Source organism: Schistocerca serialis, chromosome 11 (assembly GCF_023864345.2).
Source record: "Schistocerca serialis cubense isolate TAMUIC-IGC-003099 chromosome 11, iqSchSeri2.2, whole genome shotgun sequence".
Classification (NCBI taxonomy): Eukaryota; Metazoa; Arthropoda; class Insecta; order Orthoptera; family Acrididae; genus Schistocerca; species Schistocerca serialis.
Window position 1 is genome coordinate 111,819,580 of NC_064648.1, and position 10,481 is coordinate 111,830,060.

Sequence of the window (10,481 nt, forward strand, 5' to 3'; positions counted from 1 at the left end):
ACTTGAGAAGAACCCAAAGTATGAATCTGTCTAGGTCTCACGCAGAGATAGCGACTACAAATAAATGTGTGGCTCCTGTCGCAACAGCTTCGGAAAGCAGAAGAACATCGGAAAATTGTTCCACCAACTACGGCAAAATCGTGAGAAACACTCCAATTCCTGAGTCACACACCAGCCCACTCAAGACAGGAAATTTCCAACCTGCACTGAGAGGCGTAGTTATGAGACCGCGATCAGTCATTGGCTGGCACGACAAACAGTCAGCCAGTGACAACGCCGAGGGAGCAGAAAATTTCGAGGAAGCGATGAGTTGAGAAATGGATGAGGGTGTGAAGAAGGGCAAGAGGACGGGGGGGCTCTTCCATCCATCGCCAGCATCCACCTTCCGATGGCCGTGATATCGAAGCTTCGGCAACGCAACCGACAACGGGGAGACAACCCGGAGACCGTGCCTGGCGCTCGCCGCAAAGCCCCGGATGCCGATACGAGCAGCCGATTCGCGCCGTACAGCTCCGAGGTGACGCGCCGTAGCGGCGCAGCGCCTGCCGCCGACTGCAGTGGGCGACGCATTATAATGGTGAGACGATTCGTCCTTCCTCCTCCTTCCCCTTAATAGCTGAGTCCTATCCACACCCTTCCAAATCAGCGCTGAGGTTTGAAATTTTGTCTAAATGGTACTGAAATAAATACATTTAAAAAAATGTTTTAATCACCTAACCGACCTGTTCCATTCGTACATCAAGCCCTTAACCTAATAACCTTTTGTGTTTGAATCCATTAAATTACTGATATGAGTTGGATGCATGAGCTGTTTAGGCGACTGTGCGAGAATTATTGTACAATCAGCTTAACAGCTTAACAGCTCATACTTACAAGAATAATACACAGAAGAATGTAAAGGAAATTGAATATGTGCTGCATGACGATCAGTTTGGCTTTAGGGAGGTAAACAAACCAGAGAGGCAATTATGACGTTGCAGTTGATAATGGAAGCAAGGCTAAAGAAAAACCAAGACAAATTCATAGGATAGTCGACCTGGAAAAAGCGTTCGACAATGTAAAATGGTGCAAGATGTTCGAAACTGAGGAAAATGGAGGTTAGCTACAGGGAGAGACGGGTAATATACAATGTTTACAAGAACCAAGAGGGAATAATAAGAGTGGACGACCAAGAACGAAGCTTACTGTACAATCAGTACATCGAAGAAACTATGATGGAAATAAAAGGAAGGTTCAGGAATAGATTTAAAATTCAAGGTGAAAGGATATTAATGATACGACTCGCTGATGACGTAGCTATCCTGACTGAAAGTGAAGAAGAATTACACCTGTTGAATGGAATGAATAGCCTAATGAGTACAAAATACGGACTGAGCGTAAATCAAGGAAAGATAAATCTAATGAGAAGTAGTAGAAATGAACAGCGAGAAACTTAACATCAGAATTCGTGGTCAGGAAGTAGGTGAAGTTAAAGAATTCTTCTAACTAAGCAGCAAACCGACCAGTGATGGATGAAGTATCAAGGACATCAAAAGCTGATTAGTAATGGCAAAGAGTGCTTTCCTGGCCAAGAGAAGTCTACTGGTATCAAACATAGGCCTTAATTTGAGGAAGAAATTTCTGAAAATATACGTTAGAAGCACAGCATTGTATGGTAGTGAAAAATGGACTGCGGGAAAAGCGGAGTAGAAGAGAATCGAAGCATTTGAGATGTGGTACTGCAGACGAATGTTGAAATTTAGGTGGACTGATAAGGTCAGGAATGAGGAGGTTCTTTGTTGCAGAATCGGCGAGGAAATACCGAAAATACAGACGACGAGAACGGACAGGATGATAGAATATCTGTTAAGACACCAGGGAATAACTTCCATCGTACTAGACAGAGTTTTACAGGGTAAAAGGTGTAGAGAAAGACAGAGATTGGAGTACATCTAGCAAATAATTGAGGACAGAGGTTATAAGTTCTATTCTGAGATGGATAGGTTGATATAGCAGAGGAATTCGCGGTGGGCTGCATCAAATCAGTCATACGACTGACCACTCAAAAAAAAAATAAGAGTTATTGTTGGCTTCTTAATTTTGGGCTCCCAACGTGGGCCGATCTCATTGGTATTTTTCAAGTTATATGATGTCACGAACAATATCTCGAGTTCTACACAAGGAACATGTCCGGGGCTACCACTTTTGCTGTCTTCTACACTCTCCTGCTGGTTATCGGAAGCCCCTCTAGGCTGAACTGGATACTATGGAAACCAGCCTGAACGCAGGGTTTGAGCTGCTGATAACCCGCTAACTACAGATGCATTGCGGCATCGCGGCGTCAAAGGCGAAGCCAAGAGACACGCCGCTTCCTGTTCATCGGTGTTAACAGCTTTTGTGATATATCTGTGGTAAAAATTAGCTGTGACAATGCTAAGACAATGGACTCTAATTGAGGAGAACGAAAGCTCAGATCCCAGTTAGGCCATCCAAATTGTGTTTTCCTTATTTTCCTCTGTATCGGATACGGTAGACACCATCTCGTAGGATGAGAGGGAGCTTGCCCCTCTCATCAAAATATAAGACAAAAATTTCTCGGTAATGTCAGGATATATTCAACACTGCCTGTTCTGTTCCCCATTTTAAGCTTGTGCTATGAGGTTATTAACGTCGATGTTGACAGAACATTTGAATAAAAATATCCCTTTCTTCTCGGCTGTTACTTTGACAGATGCTAAGTTTGTTTGGTTTGCGGTTGATACAAACAAAGTCAAGTATGGATTTAGAAGTGGCTGCTAATCAAATTTTCACTGAGATTAATAAATGACTTAAAGCCAATTCCGGTCTCGTAAACTGATATTCCGCCTGGAGAGCGGTATGCTGATCACAGTCCATATCTGCATTCAGTGACGCCTACTGGTTTAGTACGACATGGTGGCCGGTCGGTACCGTTGGGCCTTCATAGCCTGTTCAGGTGGAGTTTAGTTTTTTAAAGCTAATTCAGTGTCACTAAACTTTGATAGGACTCACTGTAAGCAATTCAGAACCTGTACGAGACTTCCTCCCAGGATGTGTATAACATATGAAGTCATGTAGATCGCAGAGGTTGACAGTGTTAAATTTCTGGGGCAACAACTCCATATTAAATTCAGTTGGGGAGAGCGTACTACAGAATTGCTGAAACTGTTAAACATCTTATTAGCTGTGAGAATGAAGTCACATGTAAGAGATAGAAACATAAAAAAACTTGCATACTTTGCTCACTTTCATTGTATTATGTCATCTGGAATCATATTGCGGGGTAACTCGTAAAATTGAGGAACAGTTTTTAGCGTGCGAAAGCGCGTAGTAAAACTCATTTGTGGTGTAAATTAAAGAATATCATGTGGAAACCTGTTCAACAAACTTTGTGTTCTAACCACTGCTTCTCAGTATCTTTATTCCGTAATGAAATTTGTCGAAAGTAATATATTTCTATTTGTAACCAATAGTTCAATACACAGTATGAATACTAGGAACAAGAACAATGTACATGAAGACCTAAAATCACTTGCCTTGGTCCTAAAAGGGGTCCAATATTCACGAACACACATTTTCAACAAATTAAAGATTAAGAAGCTGGTTTCAGATAAAGCATGGTTCAAACAGAGGTGGATAGACTTTCTGGTAGGCAACCCCTTCCACTCTATAGATGAATATCTTAACAAAGACTGCTAAACAAGCTTAAGTAAACTTGATGTGAATCTTCAGGTTTTCGCGGCGCAAAGACTGCTCCATTAAGTTTCGGGAATGCAGCCGCATGTATTCTGCTTCTTCTTCTAATATTTCGGCTGTATACCTTTCAGCCATCTTCAGAGAGAGCCGTACGACTGACGCTCCAGCGCTCGCTCCATCCTTTTAAACTCGCGGACCGCGCCACTGCGCATGCGGCCACAGATAAACAAGGCGCCAGTGATGTTGATTGGTGGCAAGGAGGTACAATATGCATGAGTTACGTCTGTGACTGCGCATTCGATCCATGCTGGGAGGTCGATGTATTACTGGGACCTGAACTGTAGCGACGTCTTTGTAAGTTCAATATTGAAAGTGCCGGATTCCATGATTTATCTAATGTGAAACCGCTGTCTCTATTATTTAAATTCTTCGTCAAGCGGATTTCAATGGCCTCTTTTACTACGGAGTCACAGAAAGATGAAACATAAGTCAGAGTTTCGACATTTTCATATACCATAGAGTGACCAGAATCAATACAATGCTCTGCCACAGCCGATTTACTGGGTTGTAAGAGCTGTCTGTTACATTATAGTTTGGACAGCACTTGGTCACAATAGTCAAGGTTAGGTATTTTGCGTGTGATAAATGTATTAAAAGTGGACTAATTATGTAAATATTCCCAGTTCCAGTTCACAGTAGTGCATACACCTATTTTGACATTCTCCTGAGAAATGATCAGGGTAGAGAGAACTATATTCAAATGTCATATGCTTTTTATGTTATTCTTTCTGGTTTGTTCCACGCCCACTAGAAATATCTTATTTTTGTGTCTATCGAACGAAAACTGAATCTAATCTAATCTAATCATGCCTGTCATAGTTCAGTTACGTCAGCTTTTTTCCCAATATGAAATATTAATTCAAAACGTAAGATACGATAATGACGTGGGAAAGTTCTCTGGGCGTCAAGTGGGAAGAAAATCGTTTTATTAATCATTTTTTGATAATTTGTTTCACATTCTCGTCAACTAAGAGCTGAGAGAAGCTGCTGTATGATGGATTGAAACTGGCGCATTCGCAGAACAGTGACCCGGCAGCTGCTGCGCCCAAGCAGAACGTGGGAAACTGGTCTTTATTCTGGCCGTCGTTCTTTTCTGCTATTTCTGGTCTGACCGGATTATCATTGCGCCAGGCTTTTACCATGTACCTGGTCTACGCTCACGTTCAGAAAAAGCATAACACCTTGAACGACTCGAGGTAGGACGTTCATATTCACAGGGCATGAACATTAGTATGTTCTGCAGAAATGATTAGCAGTTCAGTCACCTCGGTTCGGCATGTGTCCTGTTACCTATCAGGTACAGGGTCCGCCATGGGACCTGATAACTTGTTCCGTGTATGATGGCAATGACGCGTATAAGGCGCGAATGGCGTCCTATTGTATAGTCATCCATGCTGCATTCACCTGCTTCCAAAATTCCATCTGTGGTGATCGGCACTGGGTCACAGCACTGTACCCATCGTTCCACTGTATTCCACTCACTTTCGATTGGCGACAAGTCTGGTGATCTGGAGGACCAGGGCAAGAGGCCGACATTCTGTGACACCCAGGACGGACGTGTTCGTGCAGCAACACGTGGTCGTGCATTGTCTTGCTGAAAATTGGCGTCTGAGGTATTGTGCAGAAAGGGCATGCCTATGGGCCACAGGATGGCACGTGGTTTAATAGCTGCGTTAGAAAAGCGCTACGTAAACAAAGAGCACTACACCTCAGATTCAAGAGAAGTAAAAACATAGCTTTCAAAAGCTGAAAGAAGCGAAAATGAGCGCAAGGAGAGCAATGGGAGAAGCGTTCAATGATTTTGAAAGTAAGACGTTGTCAACCGACCTGAGTAAAGACCCTAAGAGATTTTGGTCGAATATGAAGTCAGTAAGTGAGTCGAAATCATCTATTCATTCTGTCAGCGACCACAGAGGCACCAGGACGGAAGATAACAGAGAGAAGGCCGAGATACTGAATTCAGTCTTCGCGGAGCTGAAAAGCAGCTACAATAGCTCAGCAGCGGAAAGGCTTCAGGACCAGATGAGATACTGTAAGATTCTATCAAGATTATGCGAAAGAACTTGTTCCTCTTCTAGCAGTAATTTATCGTACGTCACTTGAGCAAGAAGAGGTACCTAACAACTGGAAAGAAGCGCAGGTCTTTTCCGTTTTTAAGAAAGGCCGTAAGACAGATCCACACAATTACATACCTATATCGCTGACGTCAATTTGTTGTAGAATTAGAGAACACGTTTTGTGCTCAAGAATTATGACATTCTTGGAAAATGAACATCTCCTCTATAAAAATCAACATGGATTCCGCAAACAGAGATCCTGCGAAACTTAGCTCGCTCTGTTCCTCCCTGAGGTCCACAACGCAATGGACGACGGAGCTCGGGTTGATGCCGTGTTCCTTGGTTTCAGTGAGGCATTTGACACCGTCTCGCATCGCCGTTTAATGAAAAACAAGTACGGAGGAAATGTGCTATTGGTTTCAAGACTTTCTTGCAGATAGAACTCAACACATCGCTCTGATCGGAACTAAACCGACAGATGTAAAGGTAATATCCGGAGTACCACAGGGAAGTGTGATGTGACCGTTGCTGGTTACAATATATATATATATATATATATATATATATATATATATATATGAGCTAGTAGAAAGCGTCGAATGCTCTTAAAAGCTATTCACAGATGATGCAGAAGCAACGCCACAAGAGAGTAACAATTTGCAGAACGAGATACACAGAATTGATGAGTGGAGCAGACTCTGGCATTTGACCCTGAACGTAAATAAATGTAACATATTGCGCATACATAGGAAAAGAAATCCACTACTGTACAGCTACACTATTGATGACAAACAGCTGGAGACACCGTCTGCCGTAAAATATCTATGCGTAACTATCTAGAGCGACCTTGAGTTGAATGGACATATAAAACAGATATTGGGAAAAGCAGATACCAGACTCAGATTCATCCGAATATTCTGAAGGAAATGTAACTCATCCACGAAAGAAGTGGCTTATAAGGCGCTTGTTCGCTCGATTTTTGAGAATTGTTCACCTATCTGGGACCCCTGTCAGCTAGGACTGACAGAGGAGATAGAGAAAATTCAACGAAGAGTGGCGCGTTTCGTCACGGAATCGTTTAGCCGGCAGGCGTTACAAGAGAGACATCGTGCATTACGGAGAGAGTTACTATTGAAATTTCGGGACAGCACTTTTCAGGGGGAGTGGGACAACATATTACTTCGCCCCACATACATCTCGCGTATTGACCACGAGGAGAAAATTCGAGAAATTAGAGCCAATACAGAGGCTTACCGACAAACATTCTTCCCACGCACTATTCGCGAGTGGAACAGGGTTTCAGTTCCAGGGATCTGATAGTGATATCGGAAGGTACCCTCCACCACACACCATGGCATGGATTGCGGAGTATGATGTAGATGTAGATACGTAGGTCATACCGATCACAGTGTGCTGGACACGCACCAACTGTGATTCGTTCAAAAATGGCTCTGAGCACTATGGGACTCAACTGCTGAGGTCATTAATCCCCTAGAACTTAGAACTAGTTAAACCTAACTAACCTAAGGACATCACAAACATCCACGCCCGAGGCAGGATTCGAATCTGCGACCGTAGCGGTCTTGCGGTTCCAGACTGCAGCACCTTTAACCGCATGGCCACTGTGATTCGTGATTGTACCAACAGCACCCCACACCAACGGGCTCCAGTTGTCGTTTTATGTCTTACGCGAATGCAGTCACTGAGATGTCACTCCCTCTGTCTGTACAGTATAAAAATGCGGCATCATTTTCAAACAAGACAGGCCCTGGATTCGTCCGACAAAAGTGTCTGATGCCATTTCTGTCCACAGTGTCATCGTCCTATATGTAAGGTGGTCATGTCATTTTGATTTTTGTACGTTACCGCTGTGCATGTCAGGGAGAGAGCAAGTTATGTTACTGTTAAACAATCTTTGGTCTTTTCCTGGTACAGTCTTTGCCTCTGCCCAGTCAGACACATTCTTAGTTGAAATGTGGTAGGTGATGAATGTATTCAGTTGTGCTGTGTTGACTTGTTATTGTATCTGTTAGATGAAGAAAGATTTGTTGTAAGGCACAGCAAGGATGAATATGATCTATATATTGGATGGTGAAAAGAATATGAATTTTGAAGAAAGTTATTATTTTTGAAGGCAAGAAGTTTGAAGTAAGACTGAAGCACTGCGCAGCTAGCTTGTGGGAATAATTATTGTCAACCTTGTTCAGAGCTGAGAGAAAGTCCGCCCCACTTCCCCACTTTGACTCGTGCATTAACGTATGAAGTGATTAAGCTGTTTGGTTTTTTATAGCAATTCTGCGTTAACATTGTACCCTTTTCAATTCATTACTCACCTCGTTAAGCATAGTATTATTCAGACCAATGTAATGTGTGAAGATTACGTGAATTTTTACTCTGTAGGTGGAAATTTTGATAAGGGCCAGATAAATGTTTTACTTCCGTTGTGCATTTAATATAAAATTGGATTCAGATGAGTTACAGTTCAAATTATGTTCTGTTTAGTCAAAGGTTAGCATATGAGTATAAGTTGGGTAACAGTTTGTGGGGACATAGTTTTCGTAATAGGTACACTTTTATAGAGTGGGAGGTAAAGTTGGGCTAGTTACTCTGGATTTGCCTAATAAAATCTGAAAAAGGACGACTGATTGCTACACCCTGCAATCTATAAGTCACATAACAGTCGCTGAGTGCACCTACTTTCCCAATGGAAGGTAACGTGCAGGAGGATATTAATTGGGAAAACAAGCGTTATAGGAACATTGTGAGTGAAACAGCGAGCGTGTTGAAAGAAAGCTTAACCGCGAAGACGAAAAGGACGAATTTGACCGTTTACGTTCATATTCAGGAAACTTTGGCGTTTATGTGATTTTCCACGAGAGCAGTACAACATATCCAGATACGACAATGAATCGCCTACGTGGTGGAATAGAGAACAATCTGGTGTGCACAAAAACGGTAACTTTTTGACAATAAGTAAATCCAAAGTTTTCAGGAATTACAGCGACAAAATTCACCCCCAAGCTTGGATTTATCAGCTCCTATATTTTTTACCACCAAATGGGCCACTTGAGCAAAAATTGGAATTTCTCTGTGGTTATTTGGGAAATGAAGCTGCACCAAGAATGCACTCACTAGTGAGACACTAAAAAAGCGTAATTGATTTCTACCGAGCAGTTTTGTTAGACTACTGGTCGCAAGCCACACAAGATCGGGTGAAATGCACACATCAAAAAAAGGTTTGTATCACTTCGGTTCCGAGAGTTCCCGATCCTGTACGAAAAACTGCAATAGAGAGCAATATAAACATCATTTCCGCCATTTTTATTGTTCATGAAAAGCACACATTGCATATTGTACCACCACACAGCGAGTACTTCTGAGGTGGTGGTCAAGATTGCTGGACACAGCGGTACCTGTAATACCTAGAAGGACGTCCTCTCGCATTGATGCATGCCTGTATTCGTCGTCGTATACTATCTGCAAGTTCATCAGGGAACTTTTGGTCCAGATTGCCCCCACTCCTCAACGGCTATTCAGCGTAGATGCCTCAGAGTGGTTGATGGGTGATGTCGTTCATAAACAGCCCTTTTCAATCTGTCCCAGGAATGTTTGATAGGGTTCGGGTCTGGAGAACTTGCTGGTCACTCTAGTCGAGCAATGTCGTTATCCTGAATGAAGTCATTCACAAGATGTGCACCATAAGAGCGCGAATTGTCGTCCATGGAGACGAATGCCTGGTCAATATGCTACCGATATGGTTACACTATTGGTCGGAGGATGGCCATCATATATCGGACAGCCGTTACGGCGCCTTCCACAGCCACCAGTGACGTACGTCGGCCGAACATAACGCCACCCCAAAAAAACAGGGAACGTCCACCTTGCTGTACTAGCTGGACAGTGTGTCTAAGGCGTTCAGCCTGACCGGGCGATGGCATGATTGAAGGCATATGCGACATTCACGGATGAAGAGAACGTGATGCCAATTCTGAGCGGTCTGACTTTTAGTGCACATTTTGGTACAATGACTGCAGTGTACAGACACTGTAACTCTATTTAGCGGGATACTGTTCAGCAACAACCCCACAAGTGTTGGCTCAAATGGCTCTGAGCACTGTGCGACTTAACTTCTGAGGTCATCAGTCCCCTAGAACTTAGAACTAACTAAACCTAACTAACCTAAGGACATCACACACATCCATGCCCGAGGCAGCATTCGAAACGGCAACCGTAGCGGTCGCTCGGTTCAAGACTGTAGCGCCTAGAACCGCACGGACACTCCGGCCGGCCCCCCACATGTGATGCCACGTACTATGTCCTCTGTGGCATTGTAGTGAGAAGGAAGAGACTTACTTCTCTGGTTCTGTATCACTAACCTGGTGTCCTGCTGCTTCGGTAGACCCTCGTCGCACAGTAGTAGCGGTCAGGCGCCAGGTTAAATGTAAGTTGTCTTCCTGCTGAAGTGAAGTGTTGCGGGAAGCCTGTTGTTAAATGTCAACAACGTTTAGCACCATACTCGTTTTCATAAAGAAAATACTTTGACACACACACGTTATAGAATTTCCAGTATGGCAGCTCTGGGCTACACCGCTATATTCAACCCTTTACAACACATTAGCACATTTCTCACTTTCCATACTCGTGATTTACATTGCCCACGACACGTGTCGT